Source organism: Loxodonta africana, chromosome 5 (assembly GCF_030014295.1).
Source record: "Loxodonta africana isolate mLoxAfr1 chromosome 5, mLoxAfr1.hap2, whole genome shotgun sequence".
In the NCBI taxonomy this organism is placed as follows: Eukaryota; Metazoa; Chordata; class Mammalia; order Proboscidea; family Elephantidae; genus Loxodonta; species Loxodonta africana.
The window spans coordinates 65,209,059-65,232,766 of NC_087346.1; the positions used below are offsets into that span (position 1 = coordinate 65,209,059).

General features: G+C 40.9%; 1 protein-coding gene across 1 annotated transcript in view; it reads left to right on the forward strand.

Moving 5' to 3' along the window:
* The first annotated feature begins 1,451 nt into the window (after positions 1-1,451).
* Positions 1,452-23,708, forward strand: part of SPARCL1 (SPARC like 1) — a 64,485-nt gene continuing 42,228 nt past the window's right edge. The window contains exon 1 of the mRNA XM_064285580.1: positions 1,452-1,901. The gene's annotated coding sequence lies outside the window, so the exon portion shown is untranslated. The remainder of the gene's footprint in view (positions 1,902-23,708) is intronic.

A 23,708-nucleotide genomic window follows, 5' to 3' on the forward strand; every position in this document is an offset into this window, starting at 1 on the left:
TGGAGCAAGTAATTCTGATTCTAGAGATGTGAGGTGGTTCCCAGCTGTGCCGCCGACTTTTCAGATCCTAGGCAAGTTGCCCAGTTTCCTCTGCACCCAAATTTCCCCACCTGCAAAACAAAGAGAATTCTTGTTACCCTTCTCTCTGGGTGTTGTGAAAATAAATAGGCTGATGTTTCTAATGTGCTTCGAGAGAATTGTCTAAGCGCCTATTTGCCTGGAAATATAGATGTGGTTTTTGTTTGTTTTTGCTTTAAGTTTTTTATTTGGCTTTTGTCCTGATTTGGCCATAAATTTAGAAAATCTATGACAACCATTCACCTAATGTTAATGGAGCATTTACAGCATACAAAGCGTTGTGTTAGAAAAAAAATACAGAGGGGGACCGGGCACATTCCCTACCCTTAAAGGGCTCATGGCATGCTTCTTACAGTCTAGGGGTTGAGTAACACAAGCTTGGCAATGAGCCAGGGTACTTGGATTTGAGTCCCACCCTACCACGTGTGAGCCCCAAGACCCTGGATAAATTTTTCAGCCTTGCCAAGCTTTGGTTTCCTCATGTGCCAATCGTAACAGCTAATATTTTTGTTTTCTATGTGATTTACATGTATCAGCTTATTTAAAACTCAGAACATTTTAAAGCTCAGAGCTACTATCTGAGAGAGATGCTGTTATTGTCCCCATATTTGTATCCCCGTCTTATAGATAAGGACTCTGTGTAAGGTCATCTGGTTAGAAAGTGGTAAAGCCAGGATGCAAAGCCGAGCTGCCTGGCCCCAAAGCCTGCTAGACCTAACCACTACACATACTACCTCTCAGACAGGTACACAGTAGATCTTCCCTCATGTAGGCTTGTGAGGATCAATGGAAACAATGCATAAAAAGGTGTTGTCACAGTGTCTGATACATAGTAAGTGTGTGGTAAATGTAAAAGTAGCAGTAGAAGAGACTAAGTATATCTATAAGTAACCAGAATGCCGAGACGAAAATAAATGCATACCTCCAGTCTATTTCACAGGAAAACTCCTTAAAGAGCAACCATTATACGTCAGGTTATAGCAGGGAGCTGTTTGGGGAAGAGCAAAGCCCGAACTGCACAGTTTCTAAATTAGTGCATAAGTGATTTATAATATAAAGCGGTGATGCTTCATATACGTGCAGATTTCCAAAGCTCATTCAAAGAAAAGTTAAAGTATCTGAAGTAGCCTGCTATTGTTAAAATCCGGACTATATCCATGAGAACAATTTCTGACTGAAAACCGTAAAAAAGCATCTGCTGTAATCATTCTCCCCTTCTTTACTCTGCCCCACCCCCAATTTCATTTAGGAAGAAACAGCAGCTTGGAGTTTCTTTTCAGAGTCTTAAAATAAAATTCCCCCAAAAGGGATCCTGCTTGTACAAGCTTTTAGAGTTGTTGGAAAAGGAAGGGAAAAAAAAAAAAAATGCATGAAGAGCCAAATGCTTATATTCTGGCCAAGTTATGAGCCTCTGAGGGGAAGACAGTTAACCCCATCGGCCCTAGCAGAATTAGCTCTTTCTCTTTTGGTTCGCACAGCCTGGAAAGCACAGAGCGTCCTCGTCCTCAGAGAGAGAGGCCCGCCTGCTGGGGGAATGCAGAAATCTGCAGCAAAAACAATGACAGTCTGAAATCCTCCCTGGTGCCAAGCTCCCAATTCTCGTCTGTCACTTCAGCCCCTAGGTAGCTGACAGAACAGCAAAATTTCAACTCCAACAGATTTGAAAGTGCTTCTGGGCAAAGCAGCAGAGCTAGAGCTAAAGAGAGCAGGGATTTAGAGTTTCCCTTGGGTAGTTGTCAAACTTGTATTTCCTGGCTGTGGGCACAGAAGGCAACCAACCTCAATTTTCTACTAAGGCTTTGGGTCCAGCCACCTAACTGAAGGTAAATTTTAATATATTTACTGCATTGTCTAATTGCATTGTTAAACTGATTTGAATGACGTGATAAAGCTGTCTAATATTTTTGCCTAAATAATGCAGAATCGTTTTTTTTTAGAACAACGCATACGCACAATCTGCTGAAAACCTACTGAACTGGGAGCTTTTAATATTTGTGTTTGTGTTTCCTTTTCTCCTCCATGATTAAAACAGCAAGCACTAATACATGACGATGGCGTCAGTATAGATCAAGGATACAAATGCAGAAATGATGTTAGCCAGGATAGCATTCAGCTCATGGGGGAGCCTGAATCCTAAAATATATTTCATAGCAATATTTTATTCAATATATGAAATAAGGAAAATGGGATTATTCTCTTCTTTCAAATCAGAGTCCTCTGTAAGTTTTCCGTTTCCAACTTATCTAAAGTTAGTCAATTACCACCATCGTTCCGATCTGTATATAATAGTACTGTAAAATTAAACATTTCCCCCCCAAAAAATAGGAAAATCCCTTTAATACTATACTCTTGTTTGATTATTTTTAAGTGTTTGCAAATATTGTCCTTTATAGTTTTATGCAAATTTATAGCTGTTTCTTGTCTCATTCTATCATTCTTTAAGGTGCACACACACACACATACACAAAAGTTCTCTAATTGCTAATGATGTCCTATTGAAAGAGGCAAAAAAAAAAAAAGTGGGTAGGGGAACTGAACAGCTAAAGAGACTATGGTAACAATTGTATTATAAGGTACTATTTTATCACATCTGACTCTTCTCTTCTAAAATAGATCATAATGCAAGTCTTGCTCACTCATTCCTCGTAGGTATTAAAGCTTGCCCAGCAGGAGAAAACCATGCTTTCAAATGCAGACCAATACTGTTAAAACTGTACACCAAGAAGTACTGCAGAAAGAGTATCTCTTTTGCACTCTTTTTATTCTGCCAAAGAGGTTAAATATGTCACCTTGTCATTGTATCTGAGTTCTACTCTGGCCCAGGTCCGAGGGACACTGAAGAGAAATGTTCACTCAGTCCAGCTCAGCAGAAATCTTAAAAAAAAAAAAATTCTCCCCTTCTCTTGGATACCTGTTTTTCATCTAACAGTTTATTTAGTTAAAACTTGATGGTTATGGTTACTATTAAACGTTTAAAAGAGGACATCATCTCTGAGGAAAGATACAAGTTTGTATTTCTGTTTGCCCAACGAGATCTACCAAAGTAAAGTAGAGCAGTCTATTTCATCTATGTACCATCCAGTCACCTAACGCTGCTTCCCACATTTCGGAAAATGATACACACATGTTAGTAATGAATCTTGCCTTTTTCTTTCAGGACATTTTGTAGCAATTAGAGTACTAGGGTTTCCTTTCAAGGTCCTTTGGGATTTAATCCTCAACAGCTTCTCTTACAGCACAGTTTCACGTATCAACTAAGTAGAAATAATCAATAGTGATGACAGGAATGAAATGAACATGATAGTATCTGCAAAACTCCAAGACATTATTCATTTCATTTCCTCTGGGCTATTTACTATTTTTTTATTCAGTTGACTTGTAACAGTGCATGAACTTGCTATTTTAGCTAAAATTGTCAAAATTTCCAGAACATGTTGGGAAACTTTTTCCACCAAGAACAACAGAAACAACTGCTGTTAAAAGATTTGACACATACATTTCACTCTGGAGGAGAAGGGGACCCCCATAAAACCAGGACAATTTCCCAGGTAGGCCTGGCTGCTGAGAGATGCTCAGCTAGGCTGGGGCCCAGTTCTTCCAGGGATCACAGTGCATCTTCCACCAAAGGCTGAGCTTGCAAGGGTAATACCACCTGGGGCTAACCTGACTTTTGTCTTGAAAACGAAAAGATGGAGACGATGCTGAAAGAGAGAGGGTGTGGCCTTGACTAATTGCACCCAAAGGCAGGGAGAATATTTAATAGAGTATATAAGACTATGGGCTCTGGAATCCTGGAGACCCGGTGTACAGCCAGGAGTTCCAGGATGGCTGGCACAAACTGTTAAACAATTGGCTACGAACTGAAAGGTTGTCAGTTCCAATCTGTACAGACATGCCACAGAAGAAAGGCCTGGAGATCTGCTTCTGAAAGGTCACAGCCATTGAAAACCCTATTTACAGTTATACTCTGAAACACATGGGGTTGCCATGAGTTTGAATAGACTTTCCAGCAACTGGTTTATTGTTTTTTTTTTTTTTTCAAGAGAGGGTATATCCAGGCTTCATCACTAACTTACCCTGTGAACTTTGGAAAATTACTAAACCAATTTGCATCTCAGTCCTCTCGTTTGTAGAATCAGAGAGATGTTGTGAGAAGTAAAAGAAGAAAGCAGCTAAATCTGATACATAGTAAGCCCTCAATCATGTTGCCGTTAGTTGCTGGTGAGGCAATTCCAACTCAATCATAGCTAATGTGAAAGTAATGGCCTATCTGTATTTCCCTATTGGAAGTCTATAGAAAGGGCATTTCCTCTAAGTCCCTCCTTCCCCCCAAGGTTTCTCCTTGGACTTACCCATTTTGCTACATAATAAAATACCAGGGGCAGATCTGTTCCTCAGAGTTAGCACAGTAGAGTGGACAAAGCACGGGCTTCCAAGTCAGTCACACCTGGGTTTCAATCCTGGCTCTGCCTCGTATGCATTATCCAATAGGCAAGGTAAGCACGGTGCTTATCTTGCTTACCAGGTAGTCTGTAGTAAACAGATTCACATTTTTTCACCACATCAAAGAAAAATCCCCTTCTAGGAATGGCTGGCATCTGTTCTCTCCCAACTCCAAACGACCTTCCTACAGAATCAAAGTCTCTTTTCAAATTTATAAGCCCTGACAGGGACAGATCACCCAGTAAGCAAGGTAAGCACAGGCTTACTTGTGCTTACTTACTAATCTGTAGTGACCAATTTCACACGGGTTTCACCAAATTAGTAAACACAAGTAAGCCCATGCTTACGTTGCTTACTGGCTAATCCACCCCTGCTCATACTCTTGGGCCGTCACTTCACATCTCCAGGGCTCTATTAAGCAAAGGAGCAATAACAATACCCACAAATACTGTTGTTGTAAGAATTAAATGAGATGTTTATTAAATGCCATGTACAGCACCTGGCACAGTAATAGACACGCCATAAGTGGCAGAGGAAAAATTTTTTTATTGTGCTTTAGATGATGGCTTACAGAGCAAATAATTTCTCATTAAATAATTAATACACATTGTTTTGTGACATTGGTGGCCAACCTCATGACATGTCAACACTCTCCCCTTTTCGACCATGGGCTCCCCATTACCTGCTTTCCTGTCCCCTCCTGCCCTCTCGTCCTTGCCCCCGGGCTGGTGTGCCCCTTTAGTCTCGTTTTGTTTTATAGGCTTGTCTGATCTTTGGCTAAAGTGTGAAGCTCGGAAGAGACTTCAGTACTGAGTTAAAAGGGTGTCCGGGGCCATACGTTCAGGGTTCTTCAGTCTCTGTCAGACCAGTAAGTCTGGTCTTTTTTTGTGAGTTAGAATTTTGTTCTACATTTTTCTCCAGCTCTATCTGGGACCCTCTGTTGTGATTTCTGTCAGAGCATTCAGTGGTGGTAGCCGGGCACCATCTAGTTGTGCTGGACTCAGTCTGGTGTAGGCTGTGGTAGTTGTGGTCCATTAGTCCTTTGGACTAATCTTTCCCTAGTGTCTTTGGTTTTCTTCATTCTTTCTTGCTCCAAATGGCGTGGGATCAGTGAACTATCTTAGATGGCCACTCACAAACTTTTAAGACCCCGGGCGCTACTTATGTAGAACATTTTCTTTATAAACTGTTATGCCAATTGAGCTAGATGTCCTTGAGACCGTGGTCCCCCAAACCTCAGGCCAGTAATTCGGTCCTCAGGGAGTTCAGATGTATCTGTGGAGCTTCCATGCCCTTGCCTTGGTCAAGCTCTACTGAGTTCCCCAGTACTGGCAGAGGAAATTTTATTCCTTGTTGATAGAAATCTCATATACCAGTGAGAAAGGGTGTCTGTTACGCACTTGGAATAATTTTTCTGCTAGTAAAACTAGGGATCAAGAAGGGAATATTCTTTGAATTGTCTTTTTTTTTTTAATGCAAAGAAATGCAAAAATAAATCTGGCACTACTGTACTCCCCTCGGGGTCTTCAACAAGGGGTGTTTATTACTACGAGTCTTTACTTCTTCATCAGTTAATAGCTCCTTAGTGGCCAACTCAAATGAAACCAAAGAGGCTTTTCTGTTTCAGGTTTTCATTAAGCAGAGGGAGAAGAATTGCCGCTTTGCAGTCAATTCTGTTTTATTGGCCTACTTGGAAAGGGGAGAAGGCCCCCAACATTTTCCTTTTCTTCTAGTTTCTAAAGGCAAGAACAGTGGTTTTGACTTCTCTGGGGGGTGTTTTTTTTGCTAATTGAAATTCAAGCAAAAGCATTTTTTTTGTTTGGTTTGATTTGTTGTTTTTAAGCCTCTCTCTATGTTCCTAGCATTGAAATGTCAGCTGCTTTTTCTGGCCGCAAGTAGCTGGAGCTTCCTGTCGTCATAGCAATGAAAGGGTATAGAGAGACTTGAGTTTCATGATCCACTCTGTGAAATAACTCTTGGTCTGCTTTAAAAATCCTTCTTTAGAAATGAAGTCTCCAGTCCTGGCTTGTTTCCTTCCTATTACGCAACCTTATGTACACCAACTGCAGCGGTTAAATGTTTCCTTTAACGATTCAGTGAATAGGTGTTAAGAATATGAACAAGAAAGCCATTAAAGTGGTGACAAGTTCACTGTGGACTTAAGGGGAAAAACAATCAGGAGAGCAAAGAAAGGGACATATAAACACCCTCACTGATAACACATACTGCACACCCTGCAATAAATCCATTTTCCACATTCCCACCCCTTCTCCTGTCTCCACGATGTGTTACATACAGGACCCTGGTTATCCAGGAGGATTCTGAGGCAGGCTGCCTGGACTCAAATCTTGGCACTCAGGCTCTGTAGCTGTTTTATTTTATCCATTCTGTGCCTCTGTCTTCTCACCTATAAAACAGAGATAATAATAGTCATAGGATTGTTGTGGCAATTGAATGAAATAATGTGAGTTAGGTGCCTATTACAGTGTCTAATCCAGTAGTCAAATGTGGCCATTAAGTTCACTGGACCTCAGTTTCACCACTTGTTAAATGAACATGACAGCTAATTCATAAGGCTGTTGTGAGGATCAACTGAAATAGTGGATATGAAGTACAGAACATGTGCAACTCCTAAAAACTAGCATGCAATAAATGCTCACTAAGCAGTAGTATTGTTATTAAGGACCCCTGGTAGTGCAATGGAGCCCTGGGGGCATAGTTGTTAAGAGCTCAGCTGCTAACTAAAAGGTCAGCAGTTCAAATCCACCAGTCACTCCTTGGAAACCCTATGGGGCAGTTCCACTCTGTCCTATAGGGTCACTGTGAGTCGGAATTGACTTGACGGCAATGCGTTTGGTTTTTTTAAATTTTTGTTTTGGTGTGCAGTGGTTAGCGCTCGGCTGCTAACCAAAAGGTCGGCAGTTTGAACCCACAAGCCACTCTGAGGGAGGAAGATGTGGCAGTTTGCTTCCATAAAGATTTACAGCCTTGGAAATCCTATAGGGCAGTTTCACTGTGTTCTATAGGGTTGCTATGAGTCAGAATCGACCCGATGATAATGGGTTTATTATTATTATTATGGATTTCTTGGCTGGTGCAAATGGTTAAATGCTTGGCTACTAACAGAAAGGCTGGTGGTTCAAATCCACCCAAAGGCACCTCAGAAGAAAGGCCTGATGATCTACTTCCAAAAGGTCACAGTCATTGAAAACCCTATGCAACTACAGAGCAATGGGTTTCTCTTTACATATGGCCTTTCTGGCTTTGGCTTCATAATTCTGCAAAAAATGATTCGTTAGGCCGCACCTGCCCTGTGATTGGTCTATTTTATGCATCTTGCAGGGACTGGTCTGTTTACTGTACAAGTAGGGTAAATAAAACAACTCAATAATGTTTAAATGACCTTGAGGGGATTGGTCAATTTGAAATTGATAAGGAGCTTGCTTTTATAAGCAACCAACCCAACAGCAGTTGAGAGAGGGGCAATGAGAGACATAGCCTCCTAAAAAACCTGCAATATGGGTCAAGAGCTATAACACCGAACACAGTGTAAAACAGTACAAGACGGCGGGAGACGCTGGCAGCAGTACGAGCGGCGGGAACCACAGGACTGGCAGATGGCTACAGTGGGCTTGCCAGCCTACAGAAAGAGAGAGAGCTGAGTGCATTCGGGCAGGAGGCTTGCTGGCAGAGTAGGGTGTCTCTGGACACCTGGTGGTGGAGCTAACAAAGCTACAACACTTGCCTGAGCAGGGCAGAGGCCTGGGAGGGCCCAGCAGCAAGGGCAAGGCCCAGTGAGGCCCAGTGGTTGAGAGAAGGGCTACTGTCTGGCACAGCTGTGAGAAGGGCCTGGCTGTGAGCACAGCAAAGAAGAAGCTGAGCGCTGTTGGTTGAAAGCTGTCCTCATTGATGAAGTTGATTCTGATTGCAAGTTGTAGCCTGTTACTTCCCTAACAAACCACATAACTGTGAATATGATCTGTGAGTTCTGTGTGGCCATTGCAATGAATTACCAAACTCAGCCAGAAGTAGAGAGTGCCATTGGGGGGACAGCTGGTGTCCAACATGGTGACAAAGTTGGAGAGTGGAGGTATAACTGACCTCCACCTCATAGGAGCCAGCTCTGTGCTGGCTTTTGTGATTCTCATCCCTCCTGTTGAAGTTAGACGTGTTCTGTTGCTAGATTACAGGAACACAGTTCTACTCTGACACACGTGGGATCGTCATGAGTCAGAATTGACTTGATGCCAACTGGTATTATTATCATATTTTTCATTTTTGCAGAACTAATCATGTGTGTTTTAAAAGGTCTAACTCTGATAGGACTTGGCCTTTGTGAACTTAGACTCACCCAGTGAGTAAATTTTAATGTATACAGCATAAACTTGAATCATTGAACTTATAAAGAGGAAAAAATAATTAAGTTTTTATATTTATAAAGAGTCAGACAGACTGCTTGTATCTTGGTTAAGACTAGGGCAAAAAGGTATTGAAATATCTCATCTTTCATTAAAATGTTTTTTATTAAAGTTTCTGTTTTCTGTCATGTAATTATGCAAATAAGAGGTATCTTATCTCATATCTCAAACAACTAATGTATTCATTGTTCTATATCGTGCTAAATGCCAATGCAAAGCAAAAACGGACAGGGGCTGTGCTCTTGTGGTGCTTAGGGTAAAGTAGAGAAACGGTCATTAATCAAATCATCACGTTAATGAAAACCACATCCCAATAGAAAACCACATATGCTCATACAAAAAGTGACCTTGAATGCAATGCCACCTTGATTTTTCTCATGAAAAGGTGCTCAACCAAAATTTCTGGCCAACCTAGATGGACAAATAGATAATATATTATAATGTATATTGAGGATATTTAATCTATTATTATACATACGTATTTAAAATCTCACATCATTTTAAATATTTTATACTTATAAATATTACTTTTTATAGTCTCATCTTTCAGAAAGCAATTTTGTTAAAACTCTTCATGTGTATTTTCAACATCACTGCCTGTCTTCCCTGGATCTACTCTGTGGTTAGCTAATAGAACCAGAAAAACCAAACTAGTTGCCACTGAGCTGATTCTGACTCATGGTGACCCCATATGTGCAGAGTAGAACTGCACTCCAAAGAATTTTCAAGCCTGTGACCTTTCGGAAGCAGATTGCCAGGCCTTTCTTCCCAGATGCCTCTGGGTGGGTTAGAACTCCAACCTTTTGTTTAGTGGTCAAGTTGCTTAACTTTTTGCACCACCCAGGGACTCCTCGTTATCTAATACGGTGATCTAAATCAGAGTGCACCATCAATTCTTCTGCAAGCTGTTTATAACACACTTTTTAGAAATTAGCTGATGCTGCAAATTTGATTCTGAGGTACAAGTACTCTTTTTATGGTGATAATCTCCACATATTCATTAATTGCTACATTGCTTTTTTCAGTGCTCTTTAAAGAGCTTATTTAAAACCACTCGAATCTGTAAGATGTGGTATTGTAAGACTGTGCAATTCTAACACTTGCAACAATGAAGTCATACCCTCAAGAATACTTACTAAATCTGTTTTAAATATCTTTATCACCTTTTTATATATTCTGCAAAAGTGACCTTCCTAAGAACAAAAATAAGCATTACCTGAGATCATTTCAGGTTGTCTTCCTGAAATGGCACCTCATTGCTCAAGAGGAAGTAATTGAGACAGTGACCTTTAATGTGAGAGACTTCCAAAGCACTCAAATATAAAGCAAATCCCTCCTTTTTACAGAATAATTTTGGGAAGTGAAAAATCCACATTGTATTAGCATACATGGTGTATAATTAAATGCTGAACTAAGCTTTATGAGGCAAAGAGCCTTTGTTGGAAGAAACTATAAGCCTGACCTCCACTTAAGGTCAGCTAAAGATTTTCTTTGTTCCTAAAGTTGAAAGGGGTTTTATTCTGGTGTGTGTGTGTGGTGCACTGTGTGTGCGTTATGAGCGTGGGTGCGGCATATGTGATGGTGTGTGCATATGCAGTGGGTGTGTGGGTATGAGTGGTGTGTGTGTGTGGTGAGTGGGTATGTGTAGTGCATGGTATGTGCGTGTTGTAAGTGTGACATGTGTGGTGCGTGGATATGTGTGGTGTGTGTGTAGTACATGAGTGTCTGTGTGTGGGGTTTCTGAGTGTGGTGTACCTGGTGTGTGGTGTGTACTGTATATATGTGTGTTGAGAATGTGGGTGTAATGTGTGTGGTGTGTGTATATGTGTTGTGCGTGTGTATGTGTGTGGGAGGTGTGTGTGTTGGATGGCAGTGGTTGGTAGAAGCTGGGTGCTGGCAAAAGAATTCTGAGAGAGCTAACAACTTGTGCAAAGACCTTGGAGTGGGAGGGAGCCTGGCCTGTTTATTTCAAGAAGAGAGCAAAAACCCCTCCTCTGAGAGCAAAGGGCAGAGCGGTGTGAGATGTAAATCTTAAAACAACTCTCCATAATGTCCTCTTCCCTGACCACTAAATGTATTTACCCTTTGCTTGGTTAATTTTTTTTTTTTTTTTTGGTTAATGTATAATGCATATCTTTAATTTCTCCATGGAATTCTGTTTAGATTTGAAGCCTGACAGGCATGAACCATGTCTACCCGTACCTGGGGCCCACAGGGTCGCAGGAGCCATTGGTAAGGATGAGGGAAGCTGAAGGTCAGAGGAGCCTGCATCATCAAGTCTGAGTGTATCATATGCATTCACGGGGCTGGGGCACCTTGGCGTCAGCAGAGAGCTCAAAATAGAACAGCATCCTATTAATCCTTCAGATGACTTTAATGCCAAGCTATAGAGCTCTCTCCATAGACTCATCAACGTTTTAAAATCCCCAAAGCATCAGTGTTAACTCTGAGTCAGGTAACAACATGTGTATGTTAGCCAAAATTTGAATAAGAGATTTGTCCTCTGATAACGAGCTCTTTGACTATCATGTAAAGACAGGGTAAAAGACAGTGCACAGCTTGAGCCTGACTGGGAAGTACCTGCAGTAATCATTTTGTTTACTACATTTCCCAAAAAGGAAATTTCTCTATAATAATAATAACTACCAAAAATAGCAGCCTCCAGGCTCCTCTAGTATAAGCAAAGTCAACAGAAGATACCTGGCCTTATTTGGAAGTGTAGATGTACATACTCCAGGAAATGGCACATCAATAGTAATAAAAAATCAAATAAAATGACAAGGAAAACAGTTGATGCAAGCCTCTCCTTTTTACCAAGATATATGGTATGTCTTTCTCAGTTTGTGTGACTTTAGGCAAGAGGAGATGAACAGATCAAATAATTATCATCCTCCTTTGAAAGCCAAAAGCATTCAAGCAAGTTTCCTTTACCTAGAAGGGAAGGAGGAGGACTTGGAAATTTGGCTAAGACTGTCAGCAAATGAACCAACGAGCTGGGTGTTTCAGCTCTTTGGGGAACTCAAAGCAACAAGTGGAAAATTCAATTAGAAAGGCTTTAAGCAGTAACTGTTGTTGTTAGATGCAGTAGAGGCCATTTCCACTCATAGGACTCACAGTGACCCCATGTGACAGAGTAGAATTACCTCATAGGGTGGGTTTGAACTGCCAACCTTTTGGTTAGCAGCTGAGGACTTAACCATTTGTGCCACCAGGGCTCCTTAAGCGATAACTAACCAAAAAAAAAAAAAAAAAAAACCTATTGCTGTCAAGTTGATTTCAACTCATAGTAGCCCTGTAGGACAGAGTAAAACTGTCCCATAGAGTTTCCAAGGAGCGAATAGTTGATTCGAACTGCCAACCTTTTGGTTAATATCTGAATGCTTAATCACTGTGCCACCAGGACTCCAAGCAATAACTATCCCTGCTAAAATTTCCAAGGTGTCATTGATGTAGATAATGTAAGAGATGCAAAAGAATAGACCCCAAACCTGTTTCTCTTTCAGAGCTATGGGTGGTTGTGTTTACACTCTAATTCAGAGATCAGATAATGCTTAGGACAAAAGAAAAGAGAAGGGGCATAAAAACAAACAAGAGGTAGAGCAAGCAGCTAGATAGTTTGAGTAGACGTGAGTAGCAAGACAATATGCAGACCTTCAAAAATAAAATTTATCTTAACTCTAAATCAACATTCTAAAAAACTATAGGAATTGAAAAGAAGTCAAACATAAAAATCTACTCTCATCTAACCTTACCAGTTAAAACCATTTGCAGGCAAATCAAGTCTGACTCCTGGCAATCCCATGAATGTCAGAGTAGAACTTTACTCTGTAGAGCTTTCAACTGTTGATTTTTTGGAAGTAGATCACCAGGCTTTTCTTCCAAGGTACCTCTGGGTGTACTTAAACCTCCAACCCTTTGGTTAGCAGCCGAGCATGGTTAACCATTTGCACCACTCAAAGATTCATAAGCTAACCATGCTCTAATCTTAATTTCTAGAAAATGCAACAGAAACTGAAAAGCAATCAATTACCAGTAAGAACCCAAAATGAACACAGTATCCAAAATAAATGATGGTTGTTTGTGTAAGTTCACTCTTGAATCTAGATGGAACATGGTGTTGCAGATTGTGCCAAACTTTAGACCTGCTCAGGACCTCAGGACTGCAGGATACCGGAACAGAGATCAGTCAGCAGTTTTCATTCAGAGAAATGTTATATGTTCTCTATCAAATTCAATGCCCAAGCAATATTTAGCAATTACACACATTACTTTCTACCCTCTACCTGAAGGACAGTGCACTTGGTCTTGGAGGCCAGAGCTGGCATTGCCGCATCAGAGTTTAGGGGTGGCGACGGAGGCATGGCCCATTCATTCCATCCATGCCCTTCACACCAATCTCTGCAGGTTTGGCTGGGCTCTTTACAGTTCAAAGAAGGGATATGCAGGACATTTTGGTTGCTTTTCCAGGGACAGATTTTGTAGGCTTGCTGGGAAATCTAACTATAACCTCCTTCCATGGCGAAACTCAATTACAACCTCTTCCATGGTGAAAGCCAGTTCTTTTGATTCAAAAAGAAGCTAAACAGAGGGACCTTAAGTGGCGGGGGAGGGGGGGTGCCTGTGCTCTGCCTTCTCTCTTAGACAACTATGCAGGCGCTTTAAGGAAAGGTTGCAATGACCTTGGCCTGTTTTGCTTAGTAACAATAGTCATAGTCTATTACTGCCTTCAGTCCCTAAAAAAGGAAAAATGATTTCATACCCAATACCAGGAGTTTCTGGGGATTTTTTCAAGGATCCTTTTGTTAGGTAAAGTAAATTCTGAGTTACCACCTGCTCCCCCGCCCACACATGCAAGCGTGTGCACACACACACACTTTCAACTCAGCAAGATGATTTTTCTTATTGAATTTGAAATATCGTGTTAAACAAGAAGAAAAATAGTGAGTAATTTAGGCCGATATTCCCCCATAATCTGTTCCTGACACATGCCACGCTTTCAGCCAACCCATTTGCTTAAAGGTAGTGAAAAACGGCAGTACTGCTTGGAGAAGGGCCAACCCAAATTTCTAAAACTTAATTTAGGTTAGATAAATGGAGACAGCTTTCAAAATATTCATTTATGGTAACCCATATTTTACAAGTACCTGGCATAAATCTATAATTGTTAATAAAATTACTAACTACGTTCTAGTCAGATTTCTATCACTACTACATAATCACTGTAACCCACTGAATAGGCATAAAATCTAGGTATGCCACTTATTCCCCAAAAATGGGCAAAACTTTTGGAAGGAGCATCCAGTCAACTGTTGCTGGTTGCTGTTGAATCAGTTCCACTCACAGCAACCCCATGTATATCAGAGTAGAACTGTGCTCCTTAGGGTTTTTAAGGGCTGGTTTTTCAGAAGTAGATCATTAGACCTTTCTCCCTAGCCCGTCTTCGTCTGGAAATTCTGCCGAAACCTGTTCAGCATCATTGCAACACATAACAGGTGGTGGCTGCACTTGAGGTGCGTTGGCCAGGAGTTCAAACTGAGTATCCCACAGGAAAGGCAAGAATTTTACCACGGAACGACCACTGCCCTCTGCTATGCCCCTAGAGCTAATGAAAGTAAATAAAGAAAAGATAAGAACCTACCATTCAGAAAGCTCTGAAAACAATTGTTTTTCCTACCCTTGATTCAACTTGAGTTGTCATGAGTTACCTAATCATCTATATGATATGATAGGGACCAAGTGGAAAAGTCCCTTAAGATCTAGAAGAATCAAAAGAATTTATCTTAATTTATAGGTCAATAAGAACCTGTAAATGGTTACGAAGACACTGCGTTTGGTCAGAAGTACATGCTTTCTGCTTCCATCTTAGCATACTGGAAACATTTTTAGCTTTCAAACTATTTGTTCAGTGAATTCCTCAGTCTTTTACTGGGGACCAAACAGCTCTGAGATAAAAAAAAAAAAAATAGAATTGTGTTAGAATTCAGAAGAAACAGTGCAAATGCTGAACCCTAAGTGTCTTCTCTTTCTTCCCTGATCCTCAAATCCAGCATATAACAGTGGGCTTTGAGGACCTCATATTAGGAGGCAGATTAATCCCTTTCTAGGAAAATCTTTGGCAATTTCCTAAGCTATGGAAAGAAGAAACCACAAGAAAATTTTTGGTTAAACTAGGAAAACGTTTGGTACTCACAGTGATCTTACATTCAGCAACATTTTTAGATAGTGTTTTAAATTGAATTGTGTCCCCCAAAACTGTGTATTGTAAATCCTAACCTCTATGCCTGTGGCCATAATCTCATTTGGGAATGGATTGTCTTTGCCATGTTAAAGAGACAGAATTGGTGTAGGGCGTGTCTTAAATCAATCTCTTTTGAGACATAAAAGAGATTAAACAAGCAAGCAAGGGGAGCAAAAATGAAGCAAGACACATGCCAAGTCACATGAAGATCACCCAGGAACCAGAAGCTGAAGAGACAAGGACCTTCATCCAGGGCCAACGGAGACAGAAAGCTTTCCCGTAGAGCTGGCACCCTGAATTTGAACTTCTAGCCTCCCAAACTGTAAGAAAATAAATTTCTGTTATAGCAGCACTAAATAACTAAGACAGAATTTAACACAGGGAGTGGAGTGCTGCTGTAACAAATACCTACAAAGTGGAAGTGGTTTTGGAATTGGGTAATGGGTGGAGGCTGGAAGAGTTTTAAGGAGCCTAATAGTAAAAGCCTAGATTGCCTTGAAGAGACTGCTGGTAGAAATATGAATGTCAAAGGCAATTCTGCAGAGGGCTCAGAGGGAAGTAAAGGGAGCTATACAGAAAGTCTCTATCATCTTAAAGAGTACATGTGGCATGAGCAACAGAATGTTGCTAGAAATGTGAAGGTTACCTAGAGAAATAAGAGAAGTCACACAAATAAACATATGCACACCCATGTTCATTAGCACTATTCACAATAGAAAAAGATGGAAACTACCTAAGGGCCCATCGACAGATGAATGGATAAACAAACTATTGTGCATTCACATAGTGGAATGCTATTCAGTGATAAAGAACAATGGTAAATCCGTGAAACATTTCACAACATGGATGAATCTGGAGGGCATTATGCTGAGCGAAATAAGTCAATCACAACAGAACAAATATTGTATGAGACCACTATTATAAAATTTCAAGAAAAGGTTTACACACAGAAAAAATATTCTTTGATGGTGTCGGGAGTAGGGGGACTGGGGAGGGGAAATCGCTAACTAGATAGTACAAACAATGCCATCTTCAGTGAAGGGAGAGACCACACACAAGACAGGGGGATTCAGTACAACCTGACCAAGGCAAAATCATAGAAGTTACTTAGATACATCCAAACTCCTTGAGAGAAAAAATTGCTGGGGCTGAGGGCTAGGGACTATAGTCTTGGGGGATATCTAGGTTAATTGGCATAACACAGTTCATAGAGAAAATGTTCTACGTCCCACTTTTGTAAGTAGCGTCTAGAGATACATCTACTGGTTCCATCCAATCTGGAGCAAAGGACAATGAAGAAAACCAAAGATACAAGGAAAATATTAGCCCAAAGGACTAGACGACCACATGATCCACAGCCTCCACCAGCCTGATCCCAGAAGAACTAGATGGTGCCTGGCTACCACCACTGACTGCTCTGATGGAGATCACAATAGAGGGTCCGGAGAGAGTGGAAGAAAAATGTAGAACAAAATTCAAATTCACAAAAAAAGATCAGAGATTGGAGGAACCCCCAAGACTATGGCCCTGAACACTCTGCTAACTCAGGAGTGAAAAAACAAACCCATTGCCATTGAGTCAATTCCGACTCATAGCAACCCTATAGGACAGAGTACAACTGCCCCACAGGGTTTCCAAAAAGCAACTGGTAGATTCAAACCACTGACCTTTTGGTTAGTAGCCAAGCTCTTAACCACTGTTCCACCAGCTCCTCCCCAAAGCCCACTTTTCAGACAAAGATTAGACAGGCGTATAAAACAAGCAATAATACACATGAGGAACGTGCTTCTTAGTTCAGTTATGCAAGACTAAATGGGCAACTCCTGCCCAAAAGCAATATGAGAGAAGGCAGGAAAGGACAGCAAAACTGGATGAATGGACACAGGGAGCCTGAGGTGGAAAGGGAGAGAGTGCTGCCACATTGTGGGGATTGAAACCAACATCGCGAAACTGTGTATAAAAAAATTGTTCAATAAGAAACTACCTTGAGCTGTAAACTTTCACCTAAAGCACAATAAAATAAAATAAAATAAATGTGGACATTAAATGTGCTTCTGGTGAAGCTTCAAAAGAAAATATGAGCATGTGATTGGACAGTGGAAGAAGGGAGGTGCTTTTTAAGCAGTGGAAAGAACTTGTCTGAATTATGTTTAAATGTTTGGTGGAAGATAGAACTTGTAAGTGATGAACATGGATATCTGGCCGAGGAGATTTCTAAACAAGATCTTAAAGGGGCAGCACAGTTTCTCCTTGCTGCTTGTAGCAAAATGTGAGAGGAAGGAGATGGACTTAAAAATGAACTATGCAAAAATGAAAACAAAACTTAAAGATTTGCAAAATTCTGTTGTACAAACTAAGGACACATGTCCTAGAATTTTCACCAAAGTCGTGGCTACACAATCTTTTGTTAAAAAGATTAAGCCTGTCACTGATGGATCGAGCCAACTACCACAGCAGAAAACGCATCAGCTTAAACTGAAAAGGACGGAGGAAGAATGAAAGAATGCTGTCTGCCTCTTGGAATTCTACAGGCAGGAAATAGACCAAAGGAGCTACATCAGTTAGTTGTACTGCAAGAAAAGAAAAGGATCATCCCTGGAGCAGCTTGGAAATCAACAGAACTTTTGGAAAGAGCATGGACAGTGGGCCTTCTCAGTTTCAAAGAATGGGGCCGTGGTCTCCTGGATCTCAAAGGGTGGGGCCACAGCCTCCTAGTTTTCAAATAGTTAGATCTTCACAAAGTCTGATCCGGAGAGTAGGACTGCCATTAAGGTGTGCTGGGAGATGGAGCCATCACTCAAAGCTGAGGGGCAGGTCTTCCATGCCTAAGGGGCAGGAGAATGGGGCCTGCCAGGGCCAAAGAGGTAGGTCGTCACTCAGATGGACTAGGAAATTGGGACAGCCCAAAGCCAAGGGAGCAGAGTTGCAATCTGTGGTGGTTAAGATTGTGTGTCAACTTGTTTGGGCTATTATTCTCAGTGGTTTGGCAGTTTTGATGTAGTTTGGCAGTCATATAATGATGTGATCACCTCCATGATGAGCTTTGATATGATGTGATCACCTACATGATGGAATCTGCTATGAGAAGCCAGTCAGTTGAAAGAGAGTTTCCTTCAGGGTGTGGCCTACATCCAATATAAGTGGACTTTCTGGCAAGGCTCATAGTCTTTTGCTCATTTGGGATCCTGCAGCTGGCCCCTGTTCGTCTAACCACCAGTTCTTGGGACTCGAACTAGCAGCTTACCTGCTGTCTTGCCTGCCAGTCTTGGAATTCATCGGTCTTTGCAGCCTGTGAGCCAGAGCCCTGCTGCCTGACTTGCTGATCTTGGGTTCACCAGCCTCTGCAGCTACATGAATCAGGAGAAGCCTCCAGCAGACCCATGGGCTTGGAATGTTCCAGCCTCTACAACCATGTGAGCCATTTCCTTAATATAAATTTCTCTATGTGTGTTTATATGCTTTACTGCTTTTGCTTCTCTAGAGAACCAAGCCTAAGACACCATCCCATTGGGCCTGGAAGGAGGAGCTGAAGCCCAGGACTAAGGTGCCTCTACCCAGAATCCAGAGGGTGTGGCCAACACCCAGAGTCTGGAGGGCAGGGCTATTGCCTAGATGGTCCCAAAGAACATAGTATTATTTTCAAGCCTCGAGAGCTAAAGTAAATTGTTCTACTGGGTTTTCAGTTGCTTGGTGCCCATCATCCCTTCTTTCCTTCCTATCTGTTGCATTTGTAATGGAAACGTCTGCCTCGTGCCTGTTCCATCATTGTAACCTAGGTTTTACAGATTCACAAATAAAGAGGAATTTTGCCACAAGAAAATAAATTTCTGTTACAGCAGCACTAGATAACTAACGTAGACAGGCAGAGGGGAAGGCATAAGGGAGTATCAGCATGAGCTCATTGATTAAAACAGCCAATTGATGTCTTCTTGTGATCCAAAAGTAATCCACTTCAAAAGCATGAGATTTCTTATAAATTGAAAACTATGCTGGATAGAAATGTAGGAGGTTATGATAGCCTTTGGTCTGGATATGATTAACTTATTTTCTTTCCCAAAAGGTGACACACAAAAGTCCAGCCCATACTTACTCTACGTTTGGTCCTTTGTTGTTATATTTTTTTCAAATCCTATGTTTGGATGGTGATCACATTAAAGCCTGAGCTTGTGGTCATGGATGGAGGTGACTGACTCATCTTATTGCTTCCCAGCATCTTGATAACACGACTAATATCCTTAAGGATTCAGAACCTAGTTCTCGAATGTGCTATGAACATTTTAGCATCATGCAACCAAAAATATCCATTGTCCAAAAAGAACTAACATCAGATTCACTTATATGGTATCATTTATCCAAAATACAACTGTGTTTCAATTCAGTTAATTAGACTACACTTGACTAGGCAAATTTTTATATTTTGGAACTAAAAACCCAAAAACAGTGTTTTCTGAACAATATTTAAAATGTTTAATCAGACTGAGCTAAAGTTTCCTTTGGTGTGAGAAAGGGCTGGGATGAAAGAGAAAAGGGCAGAAGGACTAATTTACTTCCCAAGGTCCCAGATTAATCTTGGTGTCATAAAATTGTAGAGATTGCATAAAAAGGTAAGTAGGAGAGTACCGTACAGTGAAAATGTATCTGCCATTTTCCAACACAAAATGCTTCCAGGGCTAGTTGCCATGCTGCTTTCTGTTACTCTCGCCTTCCATAGTATCTTCAAATCTTGTGATTACATCAATGAAATTGTCTTTATTGGCTGTTAATCACATTTGAATACCTTGTAGCTTCTGATTCTCTCAGCAGGTGAGGACTGCTATGCACGGTTTAAAGAGAAAAGTTTGCCCCAGCCAAGGAAACTGTAGAGACAGGGCAGCCCGGGGAAGCAGGAGGCACTTAAGTTGGCAGAGGATCTGAAAATATTCAAATCCATGAATTCTGAATTTTTAATCAAGGCTTATATCAATCAAGGGTCTCAGTAAGGAAATGACGGATCCAGGCAGGAAACTCAAATTTGGGAATTTCAGAAGAGTATAATCAAGGGCACATTTACTAAGGTGTGGTCAGGGTATGGGGAAACCACAAAAGATAGTAGGAACAAGCTAGCCAAACCCTTTGCCATTGAATTGATTCTGACATTTGGCAACCCCATTTGTGTCAGAGTAGACCTGTGCTCCACAGGGTGTTCCAATGACTGATTTTTCAGAAGTAAATTGCCAGACCTTTCTTCCAAGGTGCCTCTGGGTAGACTCAAACCTCCAGCCTTCCAATTAGCAGCTGATCACATTAATCTTTGCACCACCCAAGACTCCAGGAACAAACTAGTAAGAGCTAAGCCTGTGTATGCAAGCGGAGGGAACATTTTCTGAATCCAGACAGAAAATAATATGTGGAAAGGGTCACTAAGAGGGCTGTGATGTGGGAGAGAGAGACAGTCATAGGGAGGGAGCTGAGAAAATATACATCAACCTTACATTTCGCCTTCTTTCGCATCCCTCCTGTCAGTGGTCCCCACTGGCTGAAGCCAACAGAAACCATTTGGCAAGAGTACATGTTGATGTGATTCATACAGCTCAGAGTGGAGAAGAGTGGAGAGTGAACCTGGACTGGATCTGGAGGAGCAAATGGAAGACATCTAGATATCCAGGGTAATAAATCCCTACACAAAGTGGGAAAGGAAGAATTAACAGCTGTGGACCAGCTGTAGACCAGCTATATCCTCTCCCTGCTTTAATGAATCTTCCTAGAGTTTCACCTCTAAGGCATAAAGAAGCTTAGGCTTTTCACCCTTTTTTGTTTAAGGAACTCCTCAAAACTCAACCACAAAATCCATTAGGATTTGTTGTACCTGCTTGTTTCAGAGAAGATAGATAATGAGTAACATTGCACCGTTGGGATCAGCCATCATTCTCCCTATTCAATATGTTGGCTTTTGCCAAGGTACATGAGAAACCTCAAACATGTTCTGAATCCTGGAGGGACTGCTGCTTGGAGTGTTTTCAATAGTGGTTCACACAAGAACTAAATACTCATCAAAGGACACCTTTGTTCCCAGTGGGTCCCAACACCATGAGAATTAGGCTACTTGGAACTGTTTTTAGGTATTATTTGCTGTTTTTCTTAATCCTGAGAAAGAACTACCCCCAATGAATAATTCTTGGTTCATCCACGAAACCGAAAGCACTTGAAATTTCTTTCCCAACTAACAGAATTTAACAACCAACTTACTCCATTAACAAAATAAGAGAAACAGTTCCCATTGAATCCACAGAGATTTTATATTCTGCTGGTAGAATTTAACGAATGAGGGAAATTCAAATGAGAGCAGTCAGGGGAGAAATCTAAAGAGCCTGGCATTCAGGGAAAAGAGATTCCAGGGAGTTAGAGAATAAGATAAAGTAGGGGATACAGAGAAGAACTAAAGGCCAAAAAAGAATACGATTAATCAATCTGATCATCTCAGGAGCTAAGCTTCATAAATTGAATTATAGTGCTATTAACAACATGAAGCAAATCATTCAGAAATTATTAAGTCCTGCAACATCACAAATGCCACAGGCCTTCAGGCAAGCCATTTTCAGGAGTGGATTCAGGATTTGTGAAGCCAGAAATTTATACAAAGTGTGGGGCCTTCCTTTTTAAAGTAAAAAATCAAAATTAAGCACAGAGCTTAGTCTATGTAAGCAACGGGCTCTTGAAGCTTAAGCTTCTTAGCTTCTTGGTACATCCATGTCTGGTCATACTCAAATGTCTTTGCTCCAAGGGATATGCAGAAATAGGAAAATAAATAAAAGTAAATAAACAAGAAATGCTTGGCATTCATAGAGCAAGAGGGACAAAGAACGATTCAGCTGGCCAAAATAATTTCACCCACTACTTCATGGAGAACTGGGTAGGGACTTTCTGAAGGGCTGGCAAATTGCTTATGAAAAGAATTGAGAATTACCTCCATGGATCCATCCCAGATGGAGTTCTAAAACGGGAGACAATGAGATTAGTGAGTGGTACGGTAAGATGAGGAACTCTGAAAGGAATCTTGCCTAAAATAAGCCTGTAGAGATCCTTAAACATAATTAAAGTAACCCTTCAATTGTATGTTATAGAAAGGGGAGAGTCTAATTTTTCCCAAGCTAGAGAAAGAGGTAGATCCTTGAGAATATACCTGAAGTGCCACAAAGATGAGTAAAAGACTGTGAAATAAGTATAATGAGGAAATATTAAAGAACCAAGGATTATTTTTCCTGGAGAATAAAGGATTTTTTTTTTTTAATGTAGTAATCAGCTTTCAATGAATCATGGTGGATTGGTGTTAGAATCATATTCATTAACTCATTCATACTTCAAACAAATATTTGTTGATTTTTCTGCTAAGAGCCAGGCACTGTGCTAAGTACTATGGACATGTAAAATATGGTAACTAGTCCACTATCAAGGAGATATTGTCATTAAGCAAATTGTTATGCTATATTCTAGAAGGTTCTGTGAAGGGGAAATATAGAGAAACTCTAACTGAAGCATATATCAGTAACAGCTAACCCAGGATTTGTTTGAGTGGGGGCAGGAGTCAGAGAGCTCTCTCAGAGTGAATGACAGCTAAATTGAAGCTTGAAAGATAAACAGAAATTTGCCAGATTAAATGAGGGAAAGTAGCAAAGAGAAATAATATTGCAATCAGAAGTAAGAACATGTGCAAAGGCCCAGAGGTAATAGGTTTTATAAATGTTTAAAAATTGAAAAGCGCTAAATATGTCAAGAGTATAGAATTGGGAAGTGGGATCGCAACATATGTTGCTGAAGAAGTACCAGCCAACCAACAGGTTGCCATCGAATCAGTTCTGAATCATGGAGACTCCATGTTTTACAGAACAGAACTGTGCTCCATAGGGTTTTCATGGCTGTGACCTTTCAGAAGCAGATTGTCATGCTTTTCGTTCAAGGTGCCTCTGAGTGGGTTCAAGCAACCTAACTTTGGGTTAACAGTCAACCACTTAACCATTTGAACTACCCAAAGACACCTACCTGTTACCTGTTGAGGTGGAGTCAATTCCAACTCATAGCATCCCTGTAGGACAGAGTAGAACTGCCCCACAGAGTTTCCAAGGAGCAGCTGGTGAATTCAAAGTGCTGATCTTTAGGTTAGCAGCCAAGCTCTTAACCACTATGCCACCAGAGCAGGGGCCAAATCTTGAGGATCTTTGTAAGTCTTTAACTTGTTTGTACATCATCCCTTAAAATAATGGAGACTGACGAAGTGACTAAGTCAAAATTCATTTTAGAAAGATTGTTTTGGCTTAACTCTGTAGTGTAGATTAGAAGGTGGTGAGGCTGGAGACAGGGAAACTACACAGTGATATATTGCAGCAATCCAGATCAGAGATGATGATGATAGCCTGGACTAGGCAAGTGTCACTGGAGGGGAAAAAAGTCAATGGATTTCAGAAATATTTCGAGATATAATTGAAAGAACTTGACTGGGAGTGAAGGAGAGGGAGGCTTCGAGCATGACTCCTAGATTCTTGTCCTAGAGGATGGGT